General features: G+C 35.2%; 1 long non-coding RNA gene across 1 annotated transcript; it reads right to left on the reverse strand.

The window, feature by feature from the left end:
• Nucleotides 1-1,717: 1,717 nt before the first annotated feature.
• Nucleotides 1,718-18,035, reverse strand: LOC132152512 (uncharacterized). Its single transcript, XR_009436543.1, has 3 exons — nt 17,985-18,035; nt 17,270-17,322; nt 1,718-2,073 (listed from the first exon to the last, which is right to left on the reverse strand). It is a non-coding gene; the product is annotated as an uncharacterized LOC132152512 (long non-coding RNA).
• Nucleotides 18,036-18,366: the final 331 nt, after the last annotated feature.

The raw sequence follows: 18,366 nt of genomic DNA on the forward strand, positions 1-18,366 counted from the left end.
TATGCCTAATTCTCAAAAAATCAAACTAACAGCTCAAGTGGTTAAACTTACTAAGGCTGCATTTATTTAATAAGAAATACAGTAAAAAAACAAAAATATTGTTACAATTTCAAATAACTCTTTTCTATTCTTATATATTTTAAAATATAATGTATTCCTGTGATGGCAAAGCTGCATTCAACAGACATTATTACAGTTTTCAGCCTCACATGATCCTTCAGAAATCATTCTAAAATGCTGAGATCCATGATTGTTTTAAAGTGGTGGTTCACTGTTTTTTTTTTCTAGGCTTGATTGTGTTCATGGGGTGCAGTCTAACTTGTGTTAATGCTTAGTTAAAAAAAAAAAAAAAAAACTAGGCATGTGCTCCGGTTGTATTGTAAACAATGGCGTACTTATCAGTTTGAGCCCGATTTGGCTGATTTGTTGTTGTCTCATACTTTTAGATATGCTGTTATTTGTAAATGCTACTGCTTATGTTAGCTTTTATATACGGTTTTATCCTGATTAAAGCTTTAATACAGTACTGCACGCGCGTCCATGTTTAACGAATGAGAGGGAGATGCAGAGAGTGTGCAGAGGACGGCGACGTAAGGAACAGTATTATGAACCGCTGCTTTAGAACATTGATTTTGAAACTTGTTAATACATTAGAATCATTGGAAGACAGAATCTTTTTTGTATCTCCATTTGCATTGAACTTTCAGCTTCGTAACTTTGCAGATATTGTTTAAGCTCAAACAGCAACACAAAAAACTAATGCTAAAGTAGTGAAATCGCAATGAACCACCCCTTTAATGTTTTTGTTAGATTGTCCTGTTTTTAGTTATGTTCTTACAATTAGTTTCACCAAGGACGAATTGCTGAACATTCAGCAGTTCACATCATCCAATATTTCACCTCTTTCGCTGTTGTTCCATAAGCGCCACCTGCTGTCATAGAGTGAATCTTCATTTTCATTCATTGTTTTGGTCAGATGTTTTAAGTAGCATAATTTCACAAAGTTAAAGTCAGTTTTTGATTCAGATTTTGAAATAATACATTCTAGTTTACATCTGAAACTGCTTATGTATGCAGCATGTTTGTTTGGATCATGATTAAAATGCAGTGTTTGTCTCTAATTTTATGGCAACAGATACAGACTGTAATAGACCAAATAAACGTCTTGTTTATTTTTATTGTCTCTCGCTTAAATTAAAGAAATATATAATATTTAATATTTAATAATATTTTAAAAATCTGTTATCAGAATCAGCTTACTTGCTTCTAAAACATTAGCAATTAGAATAAAGATTAATGCATCACTAACAAGAAATGCCGGGCCAAGTGTGTGGCAAAGAATTCAGGAACAGGTTAAATTGTTTAAGCTTTTAATCATCAGGATGTTGCCAGCCCTTCCGCTAAATTGGCAGTTGTGATGCACCTTAGTGGGTGGTCCTACATTTTTGTTGGTGCTCCTAACTTCTTGAAGTTGTGAGCACCAGTTCTACCAAGTAAAAAAAGTTCATTTTGACACATGTCCCTATACTGATCAACAAAACACTGACCCTCTTAAGTATAACCAAACGCAGTATAAAAAAAGGTCTCTCAAACACTTTTTCCATCTGCCACACAAACATACAATCCTGCCCCAAACTAACACCATTGGTTGAAACAGGCAGAGTAATGTGTCGATAGCACCACAGAGACCCAGTGATTTGGGGTAATTACCCTAAAGTGTTTTCCCTACAGTTGTCTGTCTGGTGATGAAATACAGTATTGCAGTATGTGATCTGCAAAAGAGTAAGAGATTCAGTGGCCCACAATGCCTGCTCTGTGTCTGTGCCCTGTGTTAAATGGGAAGGACCGCAGGAGGAAGATCTTCATTATACAACTGCTTAAAGGAGTGAAATGCCTCAAGAGAAAGAGAGAAGGGAATAAGGGAGGATAACTGAGAGACTCATCCTTCTCTGTCTCTCTTCCATCCCGTGTGTTCATGACAGCTGTCAGCCAAGCAGAACGCCTAATGCCAGTCAGGTAATTCATATTCCCAGCCTGGAACCAGAGAGAGGCATGGGGTGGGAAGACAGGATGCTGGACGGGGAAATGTGGAGGAAGAAAAAGGTAATTACTTTTGTTTAAAGTTAAGAGTTTTTAAATAGGAATTTAAAAAAGATGGTCAGACACTGAAAGCAATAGAAAACATTAAAACATCAGTCACAATCTCTCTCTAAAATTTGAATGTTTAAAAAAAATATATATATTCACATACCTCTCTAGAAGATTCTATATAAGATCAAGGTGCATAACACTTTTCCCCAGATATTCTAACCTTCATTTGAGAAGTGCAGGAAACTAGGATCACCAACACTAAAGGTCTACAAGTAAGACTGTACCAAGCCAGCATAACTCAGCTGGACAGTCTGATTTGTCATTAGAGGTTCAGGACAATCCAGCAAGCAGGAAAAAAAAAATCCCCATGTGAGATCAAGGGAGAGAGAACGGACCCTACTTCACCTTGCTTGACCAATAGTTGATACAATTGTACGCAATTCTCCATAATGGGAAGGCAGACTCAAGGCTGTTAGCAGTAATGAGAACACAGAACGGCCACACTCTCTGATGTCTCTTTTTTTTCAATGGAAAAGCTCCACTTTAAAACAAGCCTGAGAAATGGCTCTTACAGACACAAGTGCAGAATGTACCTGGCTTATCATCATGTCTGTTACCCTGTCAACACCCAATTGCAAAAGCAATACTGGTGAACATTTGAATGAAGCATCGAAAAGCTGCCCTTTCTGTGTTTTGAATAAGGCTTTTGTGAATGAAAAGCGCTCTCTTCCACCCTCAATAGCCATGGCTGAAGTGCCTTGAGCAAGGCACTGAACACCCAGTTGCTCCCCGGGCAGCTGGATATAGCTGACCATTGCTCTGGGAATGTGTTCACTCCTCACTGCTGCGTGTGTGCACTTGGATGGGTTACAGAGCACTAATTCTGAGTATGGGTTACTATACTGGGCAAATGTCACAACTTTCACTAATTTGCATTTGCATTTATTCGAAGCTTAAAAGCGACTTACAATTGCTATATATGTCAGAGGCCACACGCCTCTGGAGCTACTAGAGGTTAAGTGTCTTGCTCACGGACACATTGGTGTCGCACAGTGGATTTGAACCTGGGTCTCTCACACCAAAAGCATGCGTCTTATCCACTGCGCCAACACCACCCCCAACTAATTATTGTGTCTATTTGTTTCTCCGTTTCTGCTAGAAATTACATCCCATGGTAACTAGGATTTATACAAGCTTCCCACCTCTGAAGACATGATGCCAACCCTGAAACAACATACAGAACTAACAAATTTTGCTTTAAGTTTGATTGCATCATAATAATTGCTGTTAACAGTGTTCGCCCTCTGTTTGATTATGTCTTTAATTGATTTTTTCCATACATTTCTGCCATATGTACATAAAGGGTGAGTCACCAATGATTAGCATACTACTAAATAATCTAGAAATTTAATTTAATGTAAAGTTGCTTTGCAATGATTGTATCGTAAAAAGCGCTATACAAATAAAATTTAATTGAATATTTTTGATTAACTAAACAGAGCCAGCTTGTATACTGTAATTAATTTGTTCTTGATTCGATTTATAAAATGGTAAGCTGTTATCCCACAAAAGCATTTTGTTCATCATTGAGAAGCCTCTCCTCTTTTGACATCAATTACAAATGGCTTCTATTCACCTTTACTGTGCAAAAATCCATAAGTTGTGAATGGTCCCTAACTTGGTATATTGTGAATTTTATTTGATAAATTAACAGCAGGGCTCCAAACTATGCAGTCAAGTGAGTAAAGTCCATCAGGAAGCAGTGACATCTGCATTTAGAATTTTTCTTTAGCCAGCCACCGTAAATATGCATAGAGTTAGTGATCGATCTTGAGAAGATTCATAGAGAGACAGGCTGGCATAAGTGGTGCTGCCTGCCGTCCTCTGCCTGGCACATGTTCCTGGCACTGGGATGTGCAGTGAAAACCCCCTCTTGTCCGTCACATGTCACTAGCATGTTGCCAGTGCCATACTTCCACACCCCTGCTGGGCACAGTGAGTGTGATCACATCATCCTTCTGCTTGAGTCTCACTTGTTCCTCTCACACACCTGCACTATAGCGTCAGTTCGTGAGCAGGACAGCAACCACAACAAACACAATCAGCTGTACACACACCCACCCACACACACGCTCAAACATTCATTTAGCGTGCATTCAGAAAGGTACAAGTAAACCAGATTTGTGGTTTCCTCACAGCTTGGTTTTGCAATGATTACTTTAAAAGTAAGTTTCTGCAGTTCAGTGCTCTTGAATTGCTACATGGGAACAATACATCATACTCTCTCGGAGTGGATGGTTGATGGATAATTTGCTGGAATTACCAGGCACAATGAGTGACTGTGAAACAACCGCATAGAAAGGGACTTTATGACAACCAGATGCTTTATTGTTCTCTGGTAAATCATAGATCAGAATTTGCTCAGGGAGGTAGAGAAGGCTAATCCAGATATTCCAGGCAAGGCCAAACATTCCAACAGTCTAGATCGGGGTCAGAAATGAATTGTGGCAAAAAAAAAAATATCAAGAAAAAGGGGCAAAAATTGTCCCTGCACAATTAAACAACAAATTATGGCTGTCGTGATTAAAATTAAATGTGAAAATAAATGCAAATTGTCTATTCATGGAATTACATTCTGATTCACTCGCACTGCATCAGATTGCTTTTTACACATTGTTTTTTATAGTTTTTTTTTTTGCACCGTTGATCCTTATAACCAATCGCACGTGTTTCTGTCATACATGTTTGTCTATGAAACCAGAGCCAGATTATATGATGAGCATTCAATGGTTCCTATTCATTTTTGCTTTTCGTCCACTATTCTTCTTCACTGATGTAGTCTTGCTATACTTTGTGTATGCAGTCATCATCGTAAAAACTGTTGTTCTTAAAAAAAAGAAAAAAGAAAAAAAATTGACTGCTAAACAGGCTTCCATTTGTCTCTTTCGGAAATCTGACAAGTCACTCATTTCACCCAAGGCTTGTACCAAACATTGCTGAATACAATTTATACTTCACTGAAATGCAAACTAGAGAACATAGATGAGGATATGATAAATATTGACAACATTAGTTTTTCTCGGTAGTCTACAAAAATTACACTGACCTCTAATAATGGGTGTTCACATTATCTTGTCCCACCCTGTTCCTTTGCTGTGCTTCTTATAGGACTGTTTCACCAGCAGAGGGTACTATTGCAGCTTCCAGGTCTGAAAAAATTGTTCTTGACAATCCCAGTCATCCTTCCTCACTCACTTTATCAAAAACATTCACATGATATCATGTGAGACTCACATAGGGTGTTGTTAGTCGTGTGTCCTTTTGTCTCTCTTAAAACATTAAAGTGCAGTGGGTAAAACAGAGCAGCTGCAACATTTGGATGCTTTAATGCCCAGACTTCAAGGCTTTGAACAGTTAATAAGAAATGTATGCTTGTCTAGTAAGTCTTTTTTTATAAGTCTCTTGAATAAGAGCATGTTGAAGTTTGTTGTCATATATATTTACCAATGCATACCAAATTACACATTAACGTATGCGTTTTCATTTCAGGCTACTAAGGGGATAGACAAAGCGCATTATGGACATTTCATTCACACTCAAAACCTGAAATATAAATTCTCATAGTATGTATCCATTACTAATATACTGAACCATTTCATTGTATTTCTGTGACAAAAAAGAGTTTTTGACTTTCTAGAAGCAACAAAGAAGTGTTGGCTCTTCACAAAACAAATTTTTTATTACAATTTTTGTTTTAAATTGTAGTCATTCATATAAGCCATTATTTAATCACTATATTTTGAATTAATATACAGTAATACTAATCCACAATGAGTTAATATATATATATATATATATATATATTTATATATTACATTACATTTATTCATTTAGCAGACGCTTTTATCCAAAGCGACTTACAGATGAAGAGTGGAAGCAATCAAAAACAACAAAAAGAGCAATGATATATAAGTGCTATAACAAGTCTCAGTTAGCTTAATACAGTACACTTAGCATGGGATTTTAAATAATAAAAATAAATAAAAAGAAAAACAGATAGAAAAAAAAGAATAGAGCAAGCTAGTGTTAGAGACACACACACACACACACACACACACACAATTGCACAATAATCCATTCTCTTAAACTCATCTTTCCCTAACTTTCGATCTTCCTGCATCTTGTGTGAATGTGTGAGTGTGTGCGTTTATGTGTTAGATTAGTTTATATGTCTTAGATTTATCTAATAAAGCCTTATTCATATTGAAAAGAGAAGTATCTTGTGTTTTGTGCTTACAAGTTAATGTCTTAAACTGCCGATCTTGTTACTGTGCTAATTGATAGTGTTTTGACTATACTTTGGATATTAATATCCAGCGCAGATTCTAAAAACTATTTTTTTTTTATGATAAGGTTGACATTTGGATGGAATTGCTCATATGATGTAAATGGGCAAATATTACAATTAATATATCTAATTAATTAGATTTAAACAAGTTTGTTGGACAAAGCAGACAGCCTTCTTTTGACACTTTACAGAGAGAAAGCAGATTTACAAATTCGTTACTGTGTTTAAAAGATAGTTGGCCCCAAAATTAATTCTTAGGAAATCATTCCTTTCTTCTATAAAACACAAAAGGAGATATCAAGCTGCTCTTTTCCATAAAGTGAATGGTAAATACAGCTGTCCAGCAATATACAATATGAATAAAGACCTCATTTTAGTCTGTTGCACTTTAGTGGTGAAGTCACAGTAGTTGTATTGATGACTTGTGATGCTTGTCCCCATCCACGTTCAGTGTTATGAAAGAGAACACCTCAGATATTCTGTATAGAATCTCCTTTGGTGTTTTATGGAAGAATGAAAGTCAAATGGGTTTGGAACAACATTAGGGTGAGTAAACATCTGTGCAGAGGTGCTGGGAACATGCCAAAGTGTGTATAATAACATATTTGTCATAATTATAGCACAGATCATTCTCTTAGTGAATACAGGAGACCTTATGCTGGCCTAATGGGCTAAACACATGCATGTTTGAAGAGTGAGAGGGTTTTGTTGTTGTTGCCTTAAAATATCTTGGACACTTAAGCCAAATTTAAAAATGTGTATTTATCTTTGCATTCTATATCAAAATATCAAAACAAGTGGGATTTAGTGGCATTCGTTAATATAATGAAAAATTATTACAAATTAAAACAACTGTTTTCTATTTGAATATTATTTTAAAATGTCATTTATTCCTGTGATGATAAAGCTGAATTTTCAGCTACTCCAGTCCAGTCTTCAACATCACATGATCCTTCAGAAATCTTTCTAACATGCTGATTTGGAAATAAATAAATAAATAAACATTTCATAATGTTATCCGTTTTCATAATGTTATCCGTTGTGCTGCTTTGAATTTTTATGTACACTGTGATACCTTTTTTCAGGATTTTTTGATGGATAGGAAGTTCAAACAAACAACATTAATTTTAAATAAAAATCTTTTGATATTTAAAATGTCTGTACTGTCACTTTTAATCAACTTAACGCATCCTCAAGTGTATGCAAAAGTGATGTTTTCTATACCCACTGTAGGTGTAGCAAAACACTTTGCTGTTTGCTGTTGGCCATTACAGTGATTGAATTCAAAACCTGACCTGAAGAGAATCATATAGAGAATATAAAATATAAATAGACCAAATATATAATAGACCAAAACAGGCAGAGAGGAGCTGTAAGTCCCTACCCATTAAACATATTTGCCAAGTATCTGTAGTCACTTTCTGTTCTGCTCGACTGGGTTTTTTTGTTTCAGAGCATGAGCACACTGTTCAACGGAAACACCTGAGAGCTCTTTTTATCAGGTTACATTAAATGAGCAAACACAAGCACTGTGAGCTCAAATTAAGTACACAGAAAGATGTCTGCCTAATTAAGGCTATTTATTTTGCATGCAGCCTTTTTTGGATATGATAAAGCACAGCACGTTCCTTGCTCTCACGGTTCCTTCAAGCATTTCCGATTTATCTGTGTAGGAGCAAGGAGACAAGCGCCACGCATCCATAATTACAAACTGCTTCAATCATCATTGTTGTCATTACCATGACTGATACATGCTGACGATGACAGCACCACAACGCAACGCAAAAGTGTGACACTCAAAGCCAATGCGCTCCCTCCTCAATGTACCTGTCTGTGTAAGAGAGGGCGAGAGATCAGAGTCAAAGAGCCAGATTTAATAAAGCCGTCGTTCTGATTTAAGAAGTGTGACCCCAGATGATTAATCTGATCAGATGGTGCCATATGAAGGACAGGCATGTCATGGGACTCACTGTGTGCACCACCTTTTACATGCAAGATTGAAAATTCTGTCATCTTCATGTCAACCTTTCCCTCGTTCCAAAGCTGTATGAATTTGTTTGACAGTATTTTTTATTTTTTTTGAAATTCAGTGTGGTCCAGTGTCAATATATACTGTAGATAAAACAGTAGACACATTCTTTAAAATAGCTGATATTGTGTTCCACAGATTAAAGAGTAAATGATGACAGAAGGTTCATTTTTGGGTCAACTATTCCTTAAAATGTATTTACCCTCAGGATGACTTTGTTTCTTAATGGAAACACATTTGGAGAAATTTAGCATTACATCACCTGCTCATCAATAGATCCTTTGCAGTGAATGGGTGCCATCAGAATGAGAGTTCAAATAGCAGCTAAAATGATCACAGTAATCCGTACTCCAGTCCATCAATGAATGTCTTAAGATAAATGCACATCTTCTATCCATAATATTGCTTTTGCAAGTGAAAAAATCTGAATCAGGAGAGAAATATGCACAGATCAGGCACTGTTTACAGATGAAAACAAACATTTTGGTTGGTTTTTGATGTGAGCGGACAAGGGAGGATATTTTTCACTGGAGGAAGTGTTATTATGAATTATGGATTTTTGGAATTTTAAAGACGGTTCAAAGTTAAAACACCTTGATGAATTTTTACTCAGCTTTTCACTTCACAAGATTTTAACTGATGGAATGGAGTCGTGTGGATTACTTGTGGATTATTTTATTGTTTTTATCAGCTGTTTGGACTCTCATTCTGACGACACCCATTCACTGCAGAGGATCCATTGGTGAGCAAATGATGTAATGCTAAATTTCTCCAAGTCTGTTGGATAGCCTGAAGGTGAATTCTTTTTCAGGAAATGTTCAGTTTTGGATAAACTATTCCTTTAAGCAGCTCATTTAATTGCAGAACTTTAATTCTTAAGGTTAGAGATTAGAAACAGTTGGTGGTTGCCATTGACTTCCATAGTAGGAAAAAAAAATACTATGGAAGCCAATGGCAACCACCAACTGTTTGATTACCAGCAATCTTCAAAATATCTACTTTTATGTTCAACATAAGAAAGAAACTCATACAGGTTTGGAACGCCATAAGGGTATTAGCCATTTTAAATGATGTGATGGATCGATGCCCCTCCAATTCGTTGATCATAACTCTTGTTTATCAAGATTAAATGGATGCTGCTATGACATGTCATGAAAAACTTGTTTCAATGATTAATTTGACCCTACAAAATAGGTTAAGGTTAAGAGTAAATAATGACAGAATTTTTATTTTTGGGTGAACTATCCCTTTAAGGATTCTAAAAACAGTGTTGCTTTTAATCAGTTATCTCAACAGCAGAGTTGAGAAAGTTCACTAGTGCCATGACCTCTACCAGATTTATTTGATTCATATTTTGCTTTGTTTCTTTCTTTTCTTCTGTCTAACATTGATTCAATTTGATTTTTTCCACGATCAGGCTCACTTGTCTTTCCAAACACGTAGCTCAGGAGCAACATCTCACTCTGTTGCCGGGAGCGACACATTAAAAGCGCACCACTCACAATAGATATTTACCCGCAGACAGCCAAAATGACTTTTATACACCATAGTAGTTGCTGGCTGTGACTGCTCCAAAGGGGATTTCATCCTTGTGGAGTTTTGGTAAGCATGAAATCAGAATGAGACCATCTGTTGCTTAAACATCTGTACGCAGAGAGGAAGAGAACCAGAAACTAAAGCGACACTGAACATCACAACACAACAAGAATGCTCCATTACAATAAACAAAATCGGGTATCATGGTCTGCTTCACAGTAAACATGACAACAAATTTTTCATTCAAAGATTTTGGACATCATCAGAGTAAGTGACCCATTTATGAACTAGACTTTCAGAAAATTGTAATTGCTCAATTCAAGCATATGCCATTTTTGCCACATGAGTGTTAAAGAGATAATTCACCCCCCCCCAAAAAAAATTCTACATAATTCTATATCATTTACATACTCTCATGTCCTTCCAAACCTGTATGGCTGACTTTCTTCAAGTGGGTGAATAAGTTATGAAAAAATTTATTTGAATGATTTTCAATATTATGCATAAATTCATTCAAATTATAAAAAATAATTGTAACAATTTTTTTTCCTCTTTTTCTTTACTGACTTTTTTATTTACCTATCTAAATCTATCTAAATCTATCTATCTATCTATACACACATATATACACACATATATACACACACACACATATATATATATATATATATATATATATATATATATATATTATGTGATGTGACTTTTCCAAACAAGTAAAGAACCCATCAACTCAGGTGTTGTTTTTTTTATTTGTTTTTCCACCTGGACTGTAAATGTGACATGACTTAAAATGCTGTAGACAAGGTAATGACTTTTGAATGAAACTGATGCTTTTTGTGTAATTATAACATGTACCAATAGGGCAATTTTAACCAGCTGAACCTTGACTCTCTGATTCAGAGTACGTAAAGTAAAGTCCTGTTCACACCAAGAACAATAACTATAAAGAAAGCTATAAAGATAACTACATTAGCGTCCACACCAGTGAACAATGCCCTCTGTTTATTCTGCTCGTCACAGCAGGATTTATTCTGATTGGGTGTTTTTATCATTCATCAGCTGGTAAAAAAAATTCTGAAAGGGATTCCAATGATATCGTTTCTCTGTACCTTTTTTGTTATAGCTGCTGGACTCTGCTATTCTTTAATGTTGAGAATGATTTTTAGAACTATATCTTTATAGTTATCGTCCTTGGTGTGAACTGGCCTTTAGCAACCAGTAAAGCAGCATCAACCTCTTATGATTTTTGCGAGAATCTCCTTAAGCATGTTAATTGCAGTGAAGTAGGTTACTAAACAAACATATTTTTGTATATTTTTAAAACTAAGTCTTGGCCAAAAATCTTTCATAATTAACAGTGTAAATTATTTGAATGAATTCAAGAAAGAATTCAATGAATTCAAGTTCAAAGCAGCCATCTTTTCTCCTGCAGTGCAGTATACATTCATAACACGTTTTTAGTTCAGTCTGTTGAAATTTGAAAAATAACACATTCATTTTCCCTCCTTTTTGTTATATGAACCTATATTCTCAGGTGTGATAACAGTAAACGTGTGGATCACACGTTCAAAAGTGTTTGTAGGCGGAAGTAAAAACAAAACATCATATCATGTAAGATAGTCCAACTTCTTGACAATTTACACCAGAGAATTATAATAAAAGAATGATTTAACTGGAACTTTGTGGTAATACTAAGAAACACAACAAACTGTTAAGCTAACACCTGCTTGCGTCAAAGTTTTTCTGCCTCCCCCACGTCCATTAATATTCTGTGGCTGCACTTGTCTCTGAAGATTTGTAACTCTGTTTGAGCACATTAAAGCACCTCTCATCTGAACAGCAGGCAGATGCCAGCTCTTTCATCTCCAATGCAAAGCTGCTAATTTTTTACAGGATAGGTTCAATGAGTTACATGGGTGACATCAGATGGTATATCTCCGAGATGGATATAGCAGGTACGAGAAGGCTCCGAAAGCAAGTAAATACTATAATTTCTGGTGGAGTCAGCAGGGGAAGAGAGAAATGAACATTAGAGAAGTGCTTGATTTAGGGCCGTTTCTGTGGAAGAATTCTGTCAACAGAGGACACCAGAATCTGCAGCTTTTTCTGCTCTATTGGTAGAGACTCTTTAAGACTTTTGCTTATCTAACATTTTATTAGATCAAATTGCCATTTAAGGGAAAATAGTTTTAAATGTCTTGTGGAAAATATACTTGCACAACTAATTAATTAATTAATTAATTTATTATTATTATTATTATTATTTTGCCCTCTAAAATAGTCCAACAGTGAAAGAGTCCAAGAGAATTCTTTCTTATTTTTCCTGAACTGTAATGTAACTGACAAATATCAACAACTCAAATATATTATGCTTGATATTCTGCAATGGAAATTATGATGGAAACATTTTATACAATAACATATTCTGCTAATAAGTGATATTTCTCCCAGGTAAACATATAAACAAATAAAGAATAATAATAATAGTTTTACGGGTATTGGTGGTTATGGAAATGACACCAATTGACATCTTAATTGGCATAAAAGTGTATATAAAAGTATTAATTTTTACACATTAATCCGATGTAACATGACAGATATGATCAAATGTGTAGTCATATTTTTATGGACTTTCATAATTTAAGATTGAAAGTCTGGGTCTGAGACAAGGTAAAATCATTAAAATAATGTCTGAAAATCAGACAAATGAATGAAGACATGGAAAAATGTCTCCTTTAACAAAAACTAAAAAGTTTAAAAATCTTAAAATATAGTTAAAAGTTTGTTTTAAGTTTAAAAAAAAGATACCAGTTAAATGAGGATTTGCCCAAATATGCATGTATTAATGTATGATCAATTAATTCAAATGTATAGGTATTTGATCATTCATTAGAATCTTAATATGTTGATTACAGCTAAAAATCCCTTCAAAACTTTGCCCTAATGACCTGCACTGTATATATATAAATATGCAAATTATGTGATGGAGACATTTATTTTATCATCCAGCCTTTGAGTTGGTCATTGATAAACATGAGATTCCATGGTGGGAAGCCATTTCCCTGGAGAAGAGAGGGTCATGTGCTTGGCAGAAGGACAGAAGGGGTTTAATTCATATCCTTCCAAAACATTTGGACCAGTTCTTCAATTGAAAAAAAGAACACTGTGAAAGCATTGCATTGGTCAGATCTCACAGATACAGAGTAAAATATTCCCTGAAGAAGCCTATTTGAAGAGCTACCTAATTTCTGCATTCTTACCGTAAAATAGAAATCCATTTAACTAAAATGTTTTGTACACTTGCTGAAAAATTTCTGCATTCAGATCTTTTCAAGGAACTTTTATGGAAGCTCAATATGAAGTGCTTTTGATCTTTTTATTATTTCTTATTTTATTCTCTTTTTATAATTTTTTTTTTTTTACCACTACTGTATCATCGGTTTCAGCTGGAAAGAGTCCTGGTTTGATATTGCGCCAACAATAGAGGCAATTAGCGAAAACCTCCCTCTCCATACAAAGTACATAAACCGAGTTAATATTAGCTTCTGGAGAAGCTAATGGTCCATCTCTCTGTGGATACACAAACCTGGAAATGAAGGGGTAATGTGTTGTCATGGCACTGTTTACAATGGATTTGCATTGGTGAGAGATTTGTAATTATGTGGTTTAGCTGCCATCACTGATGTTAATATTAGTTTGAAATGTCTCTGACCTTCGCCCGTGGAATCCTCTCTTCACCTCCAAATAGTTTCATGGGTCTGAATATCCGATTTTAAGTCAATGTTGCCATGGCAATAAGGTCACATGGAGACAAAGTCCACTACAACGCCATGAAAGTGTAATTTATTTTTTTATGGCACTATTGTTGCCAAAGTTGTTTTTCACTAATGACAGACAATAGCTTTCAAAGAGGCATAAGTATATTTCTAAGTTGTATTATTTCAACGTGAGTCCCATAAGCTGATATAAAGGCCTTTTACATTGTGTCTTGAGTGCCAGCACAATGATGTTGCTAGTGACACTGCTTTACCTGCTCAATGCTAGCAAATAAAAACATGCTGCAATTCTTAATAGGTTGATAACTAAGTATTGTATTCTATGTTGCATGTAAATTAATTCACTGACAATAAAATTACATGTATTTTCTCTATATGCATATTTCTCATCTCTATACATAGAACTCTAAATAATGAGATAAACATAGAATGTTAAAAAAAATGGAAATTATAAATATATTTTTAAATAATAAACAATATAAAAAAAAGGGATCGGTGTACAAACCAACTGGTGAACATTTTTCCTTCAAATTTTTTAAAGTGCAGTTACAGAACTCTGAACTTGCAGATTATTCTGTCAGATTCCCAGAGACATCACAACAACTAAGGCGGTGTTCTTTTGGTTAATTTCAGGGCCATTTTTAAGCATAAGTGATCTTGGTTGTTGTATGAAGCAGCATTAGCTAAGGGGCGCCAATGACATTAATATAACCAATAACATCATTACACATTTAAAGGTACCATATTGTCAAAACTCGTGATAACTGAGGGCTAAGGGATATTTAACTTCCATATAAGTTTCAAAACCATCAATCCACAGTCATATGCACACAGCCTGCATAAAGTTGCTGTGCCATTTCACGAGCCGTTATGACTTTTGTATAAATGTGACGTCAGAACTAGTCACCGCCTTCAGTCACCACACTGAGCACTGCCCACCGTCCCACCAGACAACAATGAATACATGCCATTGCTAAGCAACAACACCATGGAAACATCGAGAAAACGCTGTTCAGTCAATGGATGTCAGAAAAAAAACTACATCATTGCACAGGCTTCCGAACAACATTAATATAACAGACCATTGGCTAATGTTCATTTATTTTGAAATACCACAGCAATTTAGTTCGAACTTAACCATCTGTTGCACATTTCAAAAGTGACTGCTTCGTCAGTCAGGCAAAGCTCAATGGCAGTTTTTCAAAGAAACTACCGTATTTTCCGGACTATAAGTCACACTTTTTTTTTATAGTTTGGCTGTTCCTGCGACTTATATTCACGTGCTATTTATCAAAATTAATTTGACATGAACCGAGAGAAATGAACCAAGAGAAATGAACCAATAGAAAACATTACCATCTCCAGCCGCGAGAGGTCGCTCTATGCTGCTCAGTGCTCCTGTAGTCTACACTACCACATAGAGCACCCTCGCGCAGAAGGAGAAGGTAATGTTTTCTCTTGGTGCTTGGTTCTAAATAAATGCGACTTATAGTCCAGTGCGACTTATATATGTTTTTTCCTCATCATGACGTATTTTTGGACTGATGCGACTTATACTCAGGTGCGACTTATAGTCCAAAAAATACGGTACTCAGCAAGGATGCTGCAGTCCCTACATTGTTAGTAGATTTATGTTACATTATGGAGCCAGCATGATCTGAAATGATAGTTTGTAAACAGTTATGCAATGCTAATGTGATGCTAACGTCAACTAACTGTATCAGTGGGAAAGCAATAGTTATTCAGTGTTATTACCATTCTGAAACACTTAACTGTTGTAAGCACATTTGAGGAGTTTGTTGGTTGTCTTCTGTATTTGCCGATTCGGGTCTAAGTTTGGCTTAATCGTGTAATGTACGTGTAAGCTGCGTTTCTATTTACCTTACTTATATCACCAAGCCACAGCAGACTACAAGATACATGACCCTAGTTAACTGTGGTTGGCCTGGCCATGCGTCACTCAGGAAACAACAGACCAATCAGAAGAGAGGCTCATGAATATTAATTAGACAGGCAAAAATTTACCTGTTCTTAGCAGAACTCTTGAGAAAGGTGCTGTCAAAACATATTGAGATGGTTTTTGGTACTTATACCGCAAATATTTATATTCTTAAGGACATCAAAACCCAAAATAAAACACCAGAAAGGTGTAAAATGTGTGACCTTTTTTCAAATCTTATAAGAAACAATTTGATCAGGATGACATATTTAATGGACACAAAATTTGTATTTTTTCCCCCCTTGAATTAATGTGGCTGCAAAATAATGCAAGTGATTGCAATGCTTTGCTGTGGTTAAAAACAATAAAAATACAGAAAATAGGAAGTGTTCCAATCATATTTGAATATATAAATTAAAGGCTGTAATTTTTGTAATAATCATATACTTAAAAATATATAGGCCATGCTCCTATAAGTACATTTAAGCAGATAAATATTGGCATAATATATATATATATATATATATATATATATATATATATATATATATATATTTTTTTTTTTTTTTTTTTCATTTTAAATGAGTGTATCAGCAAAATAAAAAAAGCATTGATTGGTTGTCATTAAAAAGGTTTTCTCAGGTTTAAAAAAAAATGTGCTCATATTTGGAAATAAAATCTAAAGGACCTGATATTTTGAATAATCATTTCATTATACATTTGAATTTGATTGAGCTTTGAATAACGGATATAAAGTAATAAGTGTATTGAGCACATTTAAACCTGACAAACTTTGTTCTGGCCTCAGAATCTGTGTAGCTTGCACTGCTGTGATACAAAACGACGGAGGATTACTTATACCAGCTGACTGCACATGAATGGCACCTCTGCAGCAAACCTGACTTCATAACCTACTTTAAGGCTATGACAGTAAGTCTCGTCTTGACTTATGATGTCAGCCTCTCCTGGGCAGAGTCAGGAGCGATGTTTTATTCATCTGTGTGTAGCATTCAGCAGCGCTGTAGAAGAGTTCTCTAGTAAACACAGATTTAATGGGCCAGGCTTGTTTTTTTTGCTGTCTGGCAGGAGCAGCAGTGCTAGAGAAAACCATGTATAAGAAATGAGGAACAATGCTAGCCTGGGCTTGCTAGATGGGGAACGAGAGGCAACTACAAGAATGTGCTGAAAGAGGAGAGACACACGCCTGGCAGACGTAGGCATACTGCTGCTTCTGAATGCAGTTTGAACATACGGAGTAAGAGATTATTGAGCAGATGTAACATGACAAGTTTTTTTTGTTACATAAATAGAAAGTTTCAGTATTGTTCAGTAAATGATGGGCAGTGAACTACATCTACCAAATATCTATCCAAATGCAAACAATTACAAATAGGCACTCTCTTGTAAAACTACCTTTTTAATAACTGAAAACAGTAGTTATTTTGTTCTTGAATGAATCAGAGTTGTTAAACAAGACTATGACTCATTAAGGCAGTTTGTTTCAGTATAGAATAAATCAATGTGTCTGAACAAACTGGAAAACTTACTCATAAGGGAGTTCCTTCTCTGCAGCTACCCTGTACTGGCATATCGATGTAACCTGAAAAACAAAAAAACAACACTTTTTACATTCACAGCACTCAGAGGTCTGAAGAAAGTCTCCCCCTTGTTTACAAACAACACAAAGGTTAAAATTCAAGTCAAACAACAAAATGTATTTAAGACCAAAATGTAGACGTTCTCCATGGGCTATACTTGGGAATAGGTAATATCTTTTCTATTTGGTAATTTGTTCCTAGGCCAAAATTTGTTTCCCTTTTTTAATATTTCTATTAATTTGAAAATAACTCAACTCTTATAAGATAAGAGTGTTTACAATCATGCATAATATTAGCATTTAATTTTGTAGTAGGTTCAAGGGTTCTGTCACTTTCTCAGGAGATTAGAAAAGCCAGAACTAGCAGAGAGGGCCCTAAAATTAACTTTGGCATTGAAACTGTGTGTATGTGTGTGTGTGTGTGTGTTTATGTGTGTGTTTGTTGTTTTTTAATGGTGTAATTTAAGAAATGGAAATAATATTTTCAAATTTTTACTTTAACTGAAAATACAGTTTGTATAACAAAAATTATTAAATTATTGTAAAACTATAAAATTATACTATAACTAATTACTATAATAAAAAAACCTCATATGTTTTAATATAAATAACATTTTATTTGACACACTACACAGGAGCAAGGAACTAGAAGACAGGAGTATTACCATCATACAGTCCTTTATTCACAGACATGGAATCACACAGAGTGCAGGGGGAAGACGACACACACAACAGCTGACAGAAAACACTGGGAAACACAGGTTTTAAATGCACAGAAACTAATGGGACACACCTGGGAACAATATTAACTAAACAAGGAACACCTGGACTCAAATTAGAAACAATCAGGGAGCAGGAACAGGAAGATAACCAAATAAGGGCATAATCAAAATAATTGTACAAGTGAATATATTTATACGGCTAGACAAAAAACATGATTCAGAAACTTTATTGTAGTATTACATATCACCCACACTGAGTGGAAAACTGAATAAGTGAGTGAGTGAAATCTGAATAAATGGCACAAGCATGCAGGAAAACATTTAT

Source organism: Carassius carassius, chromosome 11, assembly GCF_963082965.1.
Source record: "Carassius carassius chromosome 11, fCarCar2.1, whole genome shotgun sequence".
Taxonomy (NCBI): Eukaryota; Metazoa; Chordata; class Actinopteri; order Cypriniformes; family Cyprinidae; genus Carassius; species Carassius carassius.